Raw genomic sequence first — 12,945 nt, forward strand, 5'->3', positions numbered from 1 at the left:
TAATAAAGTTTTGAATATCTCATGTAATTTATTAAATAGTATACTAAAAGTAAATCCAGATAGGTTGCATGGATCCAGAATGGACCCATAAGTGTATTGATTGTTAACTCTGGCAATCACATGGCTGACTGGGAGCCATAGCTCACTGCCTCTGCTGTCTAGGATCATGAGAGAGTATTTATCTCAAATATCATTAGCACCAGAAAAGATCAAAATTCAAAATTCCAAGTGTGGTTTCTACTGAATGTGTATCATTTTCTCACCATTATAAAGTTTAAAATGCCAAAGTCGAACTATTATAAGCCAGGACTATTTGTATATGCATATACAATATATACATATTAGACTTTTTTTATGTATTACAGATTTCACACAGTATCTCTATTTTCAAATGATTTTACCACAAGCCACAAGATGTATATCATACTACAACTTAAACTCATAAAATTGTAAACTGAGCAGGTGCATCATTAGCTAATTGTATTTCCCTCCACAGTATCATCAAGCTGCATGCTAAACCATGGGGAGCAAAGCCACTAGACAACCATCTTAAGATTAGAAACAGACGACTTTCACCCAGATAGCAATTTTAAAGCTATAAACAGAACAATTCACCACAAGATAGCAATCGGGAGACTGTAAACCAAATGGTACACATGAGACATGCGAATATTGAAATATCTGCTCTTGCAAGTTACCCACAGATTTTTTAAAAGAAACACACTTATCTTGCATACCTGCTTCTACCTTCTTATACGTCCAAGAGAAGTAGCATGCTATATAAAATGATACAATCCAAGTTTTTTTTTGCCTTTTTTAGAAACAAAGAAAGACAGATTTCAAGTTTTAAAGACATATTTTATTTACTGCCCATTGATTCCTATTAAGAGACACATATGTACCATAAAATATCCTGAAGATAAAATCTTAATATCTCATTCCAACTATGTTAAATATCTTCTTATGTCATCTTCTTCCATGTGGTACAGGGATTTATTGATTCATCTTGCCTTTACTCAGTGCAAAGCTATTCTATTTATGTGGATTTCTCACCATTACAACAACATTAAAATAATAATAAACATTGACTGAATATTTCTCATATGGCTGGCCTTATATGAAGAACTCTGTATAGATTGTGTCTTTTGATGTTTGCCACAACACTTTAAGTTGGGTGTTATTATTCCTCTTTTCATAAATGAGAAAAGCAAAATCTTACAAAGGTTGAAAAGCTTGTGCAGGGCACACTAAAAGTGGCATAGCTGGGCCACCGGTCCTCTTGACATCAAAATACTTTATCCCTTAAACTGTACTGTATTTATCTTGTAATATTAATAGTTATGGAGGAGGAGTGGTTTCCTCAACCATTTAAACTGAGATGTGCAACAAATGCAATTTCACTTTTTCCATAACAAAACTTAGTGTCTTTCCCAAATCTCCAGCTTATCCAGAAGTAGCAAACACAAACTGACCAATTAAGGATTTTTCAGAATTAATTCAAAATATATTCAACCAATTTAAGGTTTTCTCCTATTACTTTACCTCAGGGGAGTCACCTAATTTCTGGGGCTTATATTAAAAAAGAGTTGCATGTTGCAAGATAAATTAACCCTGAAACATCATTGGCTTATCATTTAAAAGCTTATTTTTGCTATGGGTCTGACAGCTTTCTTCCAAATAATTCTTTAGGAGACATTCTAGCTTCATCTGTGGTTCATCCATCTCAACATGTTACCTCCATGATTGCTGTCATAGAGAAAAGGATTTTGGGGGTTAGACAGAGGCTTTCACTGCCATAGCCCAGAAGTGACATATCACTTCTTTTCATGGTCCATTGGTTAAAACTAGTCACCTGGTCCTGCTCATGTTCAAGGTAGCTGTGGGTACACATGGATATAGATACTGGATGAACATATTTTTCTGACATATGGCTAATGTAGCATTATGTCAATGAAGGGAAATGGCTAGTCCTTGGCCAATATAGGATGATGGGATCTTTTAGAATATACAGTGTAGCTCTTAGGGGCGCCTGGGTGGCTTAGTCGGTTAAGCATCCGACTTTCGCTTAGGTCATGATCTCGCGGTTCATGGGTTCGAGCCCTGCGTCGGGCTCTGTGCTGACTGCCAGTTCAGAGCCTGGAGCCTGTTTCAGTCTGTGACTCCCTCTCTCTCTGACCCTCCCCTGCTCACACTGTCTCTCTCTCTCTCCCCTAGAAATAAATAAAACATTAAAAAAAAATTTAGGATATACAGTGTAGCTTTTATTATTGATGATGATCCTTATTCTAACTTTGTCTTAAACCAAAATGCCTACATTCCTAACTGGTAGCCAGCTAGTTAGTCTAATGCATGTTCCACTGACATATATCCTTAATGTGACCATGGTTCTTGCAGTTTCCTGTAGTCCTGGACCTTTCTAGAGAACATAGTAAAATTTGCTTGCTCACATTATTTTGAGGCTCTAGAAACTTGGTCCTGCTACCAGAGACTCCCCATGCTGACACATCTACCCACTTACTCCCAATCCAAGGGCAAATGCAATTCTGTGAAGTCACTTTTCAAGGTTCCAACAGAAAGCGAGCAATCCTTTTCATTTCCAAACTTGACTTCAGGGAGGGTGCAGAACCAAATCATATTTCTATGAATAGAGTCAAAGTCTATTCATGGGCGTTCACCAGAAACTGCCATTTTCCTCTTCATCTTGGTTTTTCCTCTCCAGGCCAGAGTTTTATTGATTGGAAAGTGGAATTGGTGGGGAAGGAAGAGTATTGTCAAGTATTCGTTCTAGCTAATCATTATTTTTCTTTTCTTTTCTTTTTTTCTGAATTTCAAATGTTTTTATCTATTTCTGAGAGAGAGAGAGAGAGAGAGAGAGAGAGAGAGCGCGTGAACAGGGGAGGGTCAGAGAGAGAGGAAGACACAGAATCTGAAACAAGCTCCAGGCTCTGAGCTAGCTCTCAGCACAGAGCCCGATGTGGGGCTCAAGACCACAAACCGTGAGATCATGACCTGAGCCTAAGTCAGTTGCTTAACCGACTGAGCCACCCAGGTGCTCCACTAACCATTATTTTTCTAAATAGTGAATTTAAAAGCCAATCTTTTGCTTTTTTTCTAGTTCTGCTCCTCCATGGAACCATGGAGGTTTCCCTCTTGTGGCCTAGAGAGTTTCTCACTGGGTGAAAAACAAAACAAAACAAAAATTGTGTGTGTTGATGGGGGAACAAGTTTGTACTAGGTACTACACTAAGCAAACTACATACATCGTCTTACATAATCTTTATAAATTATAAAGTTAGTGCTGTATTTTAATATTTGTTAGGTTCAGATGATGGTGGGACATAACAAATGGCCCCCAATTAGAGAAAAGGCAAAATTCTTTATTACTTACAGCTTTATCTGTGAGAAGGCTGCCATGCAGGGCCACACAGGAAGGTACATCTAGAGAAAAGAGTAATAGCAACCTGGAGCTGTAGGAGGAAGCTTATATGTGGCAAGCCAGGTGGAGTTGGAGAATTTTCCCAAAGAAGTATGTTTGACATCTGGGGCCTCGGGCAGTTGTATGTGTGCACTAGAGTCTGACAAAGAAAGGGACTGAGGTGTAGGTTTGGCAAACTTCCCACAGAGTATTGAGAGTTTTTAGCCATGATCTCAAAACTGGGTCAGGACAGCACTTGTAAAATATTCTACTACAAGCTGTCATGGTTCCTCCTTTTCAGTCAAACTGAAATGTAGATGTATTAAGTTGCCTAACCAAAAGTGACACAAGTGGATCTTGGCTATAGTGCCTCTCTAAGTGAAACCATTCTCTTTACACCGTTTCTAGGAAGGCTTTATCAGGCTTTTTTTTTTTACCCTTCAACTTGGATCTTTCTTCTGTCTTGAACACATCATTTGCATGACAGCCAGAAGCTATCATGTGTCAGGTTTCTATGCATTTACTTCTTTAGGCTGTCGGCCCAGACTTAAACCTTACCTTGGCACATTTTGCTTTCCAAACTCTCGGTGCTTGGTACCCAGTTGTCCCTCTGGATTTTCACAGAAAGAAGGTGTCTGTAGAGGAAGGAGAGAAACTACTCATATTATTTTAAAAATAAATTCAAAACTTTTTTGAACAAAAAATCTTCATATTATTAATAAAAATACTGTTTATTGACAAAGTTCTGGTAAAAGAGCATTTTAGTATCCAGTGGGTTAAATATAGTGCGTTACTTTGCAGGGTAATTTTAGAGCACTTTTACCTTTGGCAATAAGAGCATCATCGCTTAACACTCTACAGGAAATGATTGGCTTCATTCTGCTACATGCTATATTCCCCCAACTCTCAGTGAGTGACAGATCCAGTAGAAATCATCCTCAAGACATTTAATACCAAATGGTCAGATGGGTCAACTTTACTATTATGTGACAAATATACATTTCTGTTCCAATGTTATTTAATTGTCTGAGCTAATCCAAAGATTGTGTAAGATGAAAAATATTGATATCTTCCTTTTAGAATAGAAGGCACATTGTGTAAAATATTTGAACACTGATCTGGATTGAATTGGAATTCTCACTAAATATAGTAACAGTTCTACCATTGTTGTCAAAGAACATATAACAAAGTACTAATCAGATGTTCTGCTGTTTCCCTGTCTACTCAGAAACTCAGCTTGAATTTTAAGGTGAAGAAAGAAGAGAAAATACTGGAAAATAGTTTTGGTACTATCAATCAAAGGGATAAGATAGAGACACTTTTAAAAAATAAAATGGTTCTAAATGAACTCATTTGCTTGAAGATATTTTTTCAAGCATGAGTATTTGTTTTTATTATTTTTTATTTTAGTTTTCTAAGAATGTTTTAAACTTATTTAAGAATAATGACCAAATTCACCATTTTGATAGTAAAACTCATTATTATAATCTGATCCACAAATTTCAAATTACAAATGCCCACAAAGCCAAACTATACTGTCTAGTCACCCACTCTTGATTATCCTATTTCACAAGACTCCCAGAAATCTAAATACTTGGGAAAATTCTATTCACCCAACTATCTGAGACATAGGAAAGGCCTGTGTAAAAAAGGGAAACATAAATGGAAGTTGTTTTTTCCAATAGATCTATAGCAATAACTAAAATAATAATGTTATCAAAGGAGCTTTTACTTTTTTAAACATTTTTAGTGAATATTTAGGTTTTGAGAGAGAGACAGAGCACAAGCAGGGAGGGACCGAGAGAAAGGAAGACACAGAACCTGAAGCAGGCTGCAGGCTCTGAACTGTCAGCACAGAGCCTGACACGGGGTTTGAACTTGTGAACCACGAGATCAAAATCTCAGCCATCCGAAGTTGGACACTGAACCGACTGAGCCACCCAGGTGCCCCAAAGGAGTTTTATACTTGAAGCATAGTATATAAAACTTCAAAACCTCTCAGAGATGTTCAACAAATGATTAATGACTTAAAATTGTTTCCTAGGAGGAAAAGCTGAAGGAACAAAATATAAAGAGCAAGGGACAAAAACTATCAGATGAGTGACATATCATCAATGACTAGTCTGAATAATTCCCCAAATCAACTGACACCAAAGAACCAAAAGAACCAAAATAGCTTCTGGGGTTCTAGGCCCTTAGCTTCTGTCGCTTTTTCTCTACAGCCACCATGGCCAATCTTCTGCCTGGGTCCCTTTCTGGCATTCTGTCCTTTATTCAGGATAGAGATCTCATACTACTGTTTATACCGCTCTCTAGTTCACAATAACATGTTGCTTCTCAAGTGTCTCAGTGAGGTCTTCATCTGGAGGCATATAAGTGCAAATTCCTCACTTGACAAATAGAGAAGGCCATTGAGGTAAGCCTCTTAGATTTGGTTGCTCAGTGAAATTCTTAAATGGATGAATTCTAGACAAATATCAAATGCCATCTTGGTAGGGGACAGAAATGGCAACACAGACTATGTGGCTTGGGAATTGTGGGTAGAATGGAAAGGTTATATTGTGAGTGTCTGACTACCACTTTGATGCTCTCTCATTCACTAGCAGGACTCAGAAACCTCAGTATCAGTCTATATTCACAGCCAGGAGCAGAAAAAAGATGTGCATTGGAAGAAGTCCAGAGAAGTCATGCACAGGCCTCTGAATCCTTCTCCTTCTTTGATCACACAAGATGTATTTTTCCCTGTAGCAGGGAACTGTGGAGATGCATGCAAAGTGGCTCTCCCCAGGAAAGCCTCCTCAAGTCTCCAGATCCAAGGTTTTTATGGAGAATTGATCATGTAGATACACCCTGCTATGCAAACAACCATAGTAACTGAAATTCAGAATCCCAATAGTGAAATTAGGAACATCACCAATCTTCATGTCTGCATAAGTCAATGCTGACAAGTCCTCACAAGCTGGTATAGCATGCCCCATCCCTCCAGGGATACTTAACAATATCGTCACTTAGTAACATAAAAAGAATACTGAGGGCCACATTTCCGGAGTTTAGAATCAATCATGGTTCCAGGCTCCCTGGAAACATGCAGAGATTAAGCAACCAGACCTGATATTCTATTTCCCCACATAGTGTTGACATGTGTGGAAATAGGATGAGAATATGACTAGTGATTACATTCCCCTTTCTGCTCCCTTACCCAGCCCACAGATTGAGGGAGACATTGTTAAATATCCCTCTTTGATGTTGTAAAATCAACATCAGGTCTGATATCTAGGAAAATTTTCTCCTGCTACTTGGGGATAGTAAACTAGAGTAAGGTGCTATAGAGAACCACTGTGTCTTTTTTCCCAATGAATATATAAATCCAGGATGCCAATTTTGTATTGAACTCCTTAAGTGAAGAGGGAAAGCCAGGTTGTTCTTTCCTGGCATGATGGAATGATCCCAGAAAGTTAGAAGATATAGCACAAACTCAGTATTTTAGTTATCTTGGGCAAATAGTTTTTTAAGTTACGTTAGTTCTTGCTGTGCAAATAATTCATATTTATTGGATAAAATGAGTATAAAATGAGAATAGAACTAAAAATTAAAAATCATCATATGGGATCATATCATATATATAAATCCTTAAATCCACACAGAGTATTTTGCGAATATGGGATTGTTTGCTATATATGCTCCATTAACTTTTTCCCCTTTGACATATCATAATTATTTTCTAGGTCCATGAATACTCTTTAAAAGGTTTGTTTGTAACAGGTGCACATTCTTGCATTATCTGGAAGTACTATAATTTTAGCCAAATTATTAATTGATGACATCTACATTGCTCTGGCCTTTCATGTACATCATACATTATTTTCTTAGGACAAATTCTTAGAGGTCGAATTTTGGAGTCAATCAATATGCACATTTTTTAAGAGACTGTGAAAGAATATTTTAGTTTGCCACAATTTACATGTCTAACTTTGGGAGGTCTTCGTGGACAAATTTAGAATCATTTAAAACAAAATAAACACCCACAGAGGGTCAATTTTGACAATCCAGTTCCAGAACTCTGTGTGCCAGTGTTGCTAAGAATGCTTACTTTGAGCTTCCTTCTCATAGAGATGTTTTGATTTAAGATGAGGCCTTCTCTATTACAGGCATGTTCCCAACCTCACTAGGAACATTTTACCCTAGTGACCCTGATTTTGACGTTTTCCCCCAGGACTAGAGAAATGAGCAAGTAATGGGTTACTAAAGCAAGAAATAGTTGATCTGAGATCTAAGGACAAGATGCTTTTCCTCATAAAGTTGTCGTTAACACAGGAGCTGATCAAACAGTGACACAGATTTTGAAATCATAGAAATGTCTTTTCCTCATTTGAATTATCTCATCACCAACCACAAACAGTAACTCCAGGGTTGCATTAGTTTTGTGTTCAAACTCTGCAATTCTCCCTTGGGGATGTGAAATATATTCCTTCAGCATTCTCTTGCTATGTCTTAAATATTCCAGCTGGCATTGAGGCTACTTTGTCCTGGGTCCATTCTTTTGTTTTCAATTTCCACCGGCAATCACCACCAAAGATACTATTGCTGTTGAGCAAATCAGAAAAGATAACAGATTATATACTTAATGTTCTATTTAAAAATATAGAGGTTTAATAGCTGCATTTTGAAGACCAGAGGTTTAATAGCTGCACTTTGAAGAAAAATTTGAAAATATTTTCACTTTCCTTCTGATAGTCTTAATTGCTGAGAGCTCTTTGAGAAGTAACATCACTCATTCCCAACAGAAAATCAAGCCCACATGAACAATTATAATGTATTTGAAATACCAATGAGACCATTCTACCCATTTGAAAGGAGTTGGAATTGAACTTGCCAGCCTTTCAGGCTACCACCCACCAAAACTGCTGCTGCTTCATTATATACCCTTTTCCAATAGTAGCCATGGCTACTATTTTTAGGTTATATCATTTTTTTCACATTCATAACAATGCAGTAAGAGAGGCATCAGGTGAAGAATTTAAGATGATAAACATTCAAAGTATCTAAATAAGTGGTCATTTCCATTAATGGTCTGTACCAAAAAGGCTCTGAAACAAAACCCAGGGGAAAGCAAGACCCTGGAGAAGAGGGGGAACTATTGAAACTCTAACAGGGCCCTTTTCTAAGAGGGCAAGAGAGAAATCTGGATTTTATAGTAATTTTTAAAGGAAATATACTTTTTTCTATTTATTAAGCATCATTGATTTTTAGCATATAAGTGAGAAACAATAATTTTATGACATTGAAGAGTAAATGTTTGAAAAACAATCCATGACCCAATGATAGAGGTATTACAGAAGCACCCTAATTACCTGCTGGTCAAAATATGGTGTCAACAAAATTGGAACAATACAATAGCTCCTATGCCTGATATAGGCCCCCAATTCCCTGGCCAAATTAGAGAAAAGAGGAAACTACATCCTTTAACTGCAAAGTTGTTTGCAAGTGAAGGTGGTGGTTGCTTTGTGTTTTATATAAGTGTATTAGATCGTAGTGAATTTCCATTTGTTTTTCTCCTGGGGCATTAACGCTACATATAAAAAATTTCCCAGGAAAACTCCTCTTCATTTTTAATGCTATGAGTTTTGGTGAGTCAAATGCCCTAAATCTACATGCTTGAACACCTCAAATCAAACTCTCCCAATAAATGTGTAATCTGGACGCAGGTGAGCATTTTATATTTAGTGAGAAACAGTAAAGGTCATTTAGCTCTTCAAGGCATATTTTTAAATATTCCAATTTCCCTAGGTGCCAACTATTTGTTTCTTGAACGACCTCGATATTTTACATTCACTAGCCTGGAAAGGTCATTTCCTAGAAATGTAATTCTCTTAACTGGAAATGTCCATGTTTCTCATTGTTTGTTTGAAATATAAAATATGTTAACTTGCATGTAACATGCCAGAAATAGATGTGGTGCTAACTTACACAAAGTTCACAGCCCCAAGTTATGTGTGAGATGAAATGTATGCCTTTTGTTCAATATCTTTACAATTCTCTCCTGCTGAACACTGTTTTTTCAACTTTGTTTTTTTAGTCATTGAATACTGAAATGTTCTGTTGACACACAAGACAAAAGCTCTGTTAATTCCACATCGTCATATTTTTTTGGATGCACATGCACCAAGAAAATCCCAGCAGCATGAAATTTCACTTCATAAAGCAGTTACGCAAAGTTTTTAAAAATATACTTAAGAAATAGGATGAGATGATAAAAATGCCTTTCCGTAGCTATTAAAACTTGAATTTAAAAAACAGTTGATACGGGGCGCCTGGGTGGCTCAGTCGGTTAAGTGTCTGACTTCGGCTCTGGTCATGAACTCACAGTTCGTGAGTTCGAATCCTGCGACAGGCTGTGTGCTGACCGCTCAGAGCCTGGAGCCTACTTCAGATTCTGTATCTCCCTCTCTCTCTGACCCTCCTCTGATCATCCTGTCTTTCTCTCTCTCTCTCTGTCTCTCTCTCTCTCTCTCTGTTTCTCTCTCAGAAATAAAACATTAAAATCATTAAAAAGAAAATAAAAAACAGTTGATAAAAATATTATTGTGGACTGCACAAGAAGTGAGGTACAGGCAGCACAAATAACACTGAAAAAAGTGTGATGTGAATCGCATGTGGCCTCTCCTCCTCCTGCTTCTTCAGAGGCTGGTTTCCTGCAGACCTATTTGCCTCTTCTTCCTTTTGCTTCCTTTTTCTCCTGAGTTTACGCATATTTTTCTGAAGATTTATCATTTTCTGCTGCCTTTTTGGCCCCTCTCCTCTTGGGTTCTCCTTTTACTGCCCGTTAACTGACTGGAACTTCCTCTTGGGTCCATTGGCAAAGGTTATGAAGGGGAGCCGTATGGCCAGAGCCTTTGAAAACCTGGGCTGCCTAAGGCATTGCCACTGCCCTTTGTTTTATTAGTACCCCTTTCTGTTTCACATGTCAAGATAGCAAAATTTCCTTGTAATTAGGTTATTAATATTTTTTTTCCAAATGTATGTGTTTGTTTTTTTTTCTTATGTCTTGTATTTTATTTTGAGAGACAAAGACAGAGAGTGAGCGGGGGAGGGGCAGAGAGAGGGAGACACAGAATCTGAAGCAGGCTCCAGGCTCTGAACTGTCAGCACAGAGCCTGACGCTGGGCTCAAACCTACCAACTGTGAGATCATGACCTGAGCCCAAGTCGGACGCTTAACCGACTGAGCCACCCAGGCGCCCCTTATTAATATTGAATCTCTTCAGTTTGAAGGAGAAATAGATCCCTTGAAATCCACACTGAGGTCTACAATGTTGGGATATGATTGATCTCAAAATAACTTGAGTCTATAGAATTATTTTTCAAATAATATCATTATTTGAAAGAGAAATTTTCTAGGAAAATTCTTAAATATGATATTTAAATTTATTTCTGACCTACTTGTCTGCCTAAAGTCCTGTAGAGAATTTATTGTTTAATAACAATTTACATAGCTCTCCTCCATCTCTCCTTTCCATTCCTTTTTCTGTTATTCTCAGTATCTCTGACCTGAAGAGTTGACCTGTAGCGCTAGAGCCTGGAAGGTTGTTTCCCTGACTTTGATGCAGAAATGCAATAAGAAGTCCTGGTTTTAATCCCTGCTAATCTCTGTGTGATGTTTGCAAATCATTTAACCTTGTTGAACCTCAGTTTCCTCATGAAGGAATATGACTTTTGGGGGCACCTGAGTGGCTCAGTCAGTTAAGTATCTGACTCGATTTCAGCTCAGGTCATGATCTCAGGGTCATGAGACTGGACCCTGCAGAGAGTTCTGCACTGGGCATGGAGCCTTTTAGATTCTCCCTCCCTCTCCCTATAACCCTCTCCATCCTGTGTATTCTCTCTCTCTCTCTCTCTCTCTCTCTCAAATTAATTAATTATTTATTTAAAAAATTATATATATACACATATATACATATATATAGTTGTATATGTACATATATGACTTTGGGAGTGTAGAACGTGTCATTCCAAAATATACCACCTTGATATGTTGATTATTTTGAGCTATAGGCACTTGAAAAACAACTAATGGAGGGAGAACTTTCTCTGAACTCCCCTTATCTGCCTAGAGACAGATCTTTCAAAAGGAACTCAAATGTCATAATTCCTCTCCCTTGGAGTTTTATCAACAAAGGAAGACTGAGTCATATCACAGAAGAGAAGACTAGAAGTCCACATCACACCCAGATAAACTATCACAAACTATCAATCCTTCCATCTATTTGTCTAAGGGCTCTTTCATCTTTTCTAAAAATCAGTCACTTTCCCCTGAGGAGTCTACTCATTCCCCATCAAGATGATACGTGAGCCTGAAATCTAAGCCTTTGAGAGTTATTCATTTCTCCTTAAGTATCTCCCAGATAGGTATGAGGTATGCATATTAATAAACTTTTTTATTTTTCTCTTGTTAATATGGTTTTTATTGCAGAGGTCTCAGCTAAGAACTTAGAAGGGTAGAGGGAAAATCATTTTTTCCTCCTCTACACACATTCAGAAAACTTTGGAGGCTTATTAGATTACTGCTTTTCACTCTATTATATCTGCTAGTCCCAACTGACCTGCCAGTATGTACAAGCTCAGATCTTCTGAAGTATTACTGTGCATAGGCACTTCCCAAGATCTGTTACATGGCAAAAGCATCCTGCCATTGCTCTGGTCCACCGAATGCCCTTAGACTCTCAATCATCTGCTTGTTCATTGCCAAACATGTATGATCAGGATTGCTCCTTCTTTCTGGAAGGCCATATCTTTCTGTCAAGATCCTCCCGAAATTTCAAGTTCAAGTTCAGTGCCATGTTCTTCACTAGATCTTTGCCAATCATTTTCTTGATTATTGAAACAAACCAAATTATCTTATATTGAATTTTTATGAAGTCATAGGATTACTTACATGTCAACTTTATGGCCTTCACTTTGATTTTTTGTGTGTAAGCTTATCTTATCTCTCTATTGTTAAAATCCTTGGGGAGTAATACCTATCCAACCCACTGTTATTCACTCTCCCTCATTATGTTTAGAGCTGCAGTTCTCATACTTCAGGAGCACCAGAATCAATGACAGGGTAAAATGAAACAGATTGCTGGGACTTATCCCCAAGAGGTTCTGATTCTCTTGGTCAGGCAGGGCCAACAAATTTGCATTTTTGCAGTCTAACAGTGCTGAGTATGCTGGTGGTTGGGGAATTATAGTTTCTAAAGCCCTGTTGTACAGTAAAACTCTTGGCTTTAAGAGTTAGGAATGTCTGGACTTGAATCTTCATTTTTTTTAATGTTATATCAGGATATGCTTGGAATAGTTCTCCTTTGCATTCTTATTTTTCAAAAATAAGTATTTTTATATATTTTAGGAATTGGGAAAGATGGAATTTAAAATGCACATATAGGTACTGTTTGTTCTTCCTTAACTCTTTCCCTTATTCGTAACCAAACCTTGATGTTACTTCTACTAGGTTGCTTTCATGATCATGCCAGATAAGGCCAGGTCTCTTGC

General features: G+C 37.6%; 1 long non-coding RNA gene across 1 annotated transcript; it reads right to left on the reverse strand.

Moving 5' to 3' along the window:
* Window positions 1-2,239: 2,239 nt before the first annotated feature.
* LOC144237308 (uncharacterized) lies at window positions 2,240-6,390 on the reverse strand. The gene is made up of 4 exons (XR_013336816.1): window positions 6,330-6,390; window positions 3,974-4,050; window positions 3,389-3,438; window positions 2,240-2,848 (listed from the first exon to the last, which is right to left on the reverse strand). It is a non-coding gene; the product is annotated as an uncharacterized LOC144237308 (long non-coding RNA).
* Window positions 6,391-12,945: the final 6,555 nt, after the last annotated feature.

Source organism: Crocuta crocuta, unplaced genomic scaffold, assembly GCF_008692635.1.
Source record: "Crocuta crocuta isolate KB4526 unplaced genomic scaffold, BGI_CrCroc_1.0 scaffold160, whole genome shotgun sequence".
Lineage (NCBI taxonomy): Eukaryota > Metazoa > Chordata > Mammalia > Carnivora > Hyaenidae > Crocuta > Crocuta crocuta.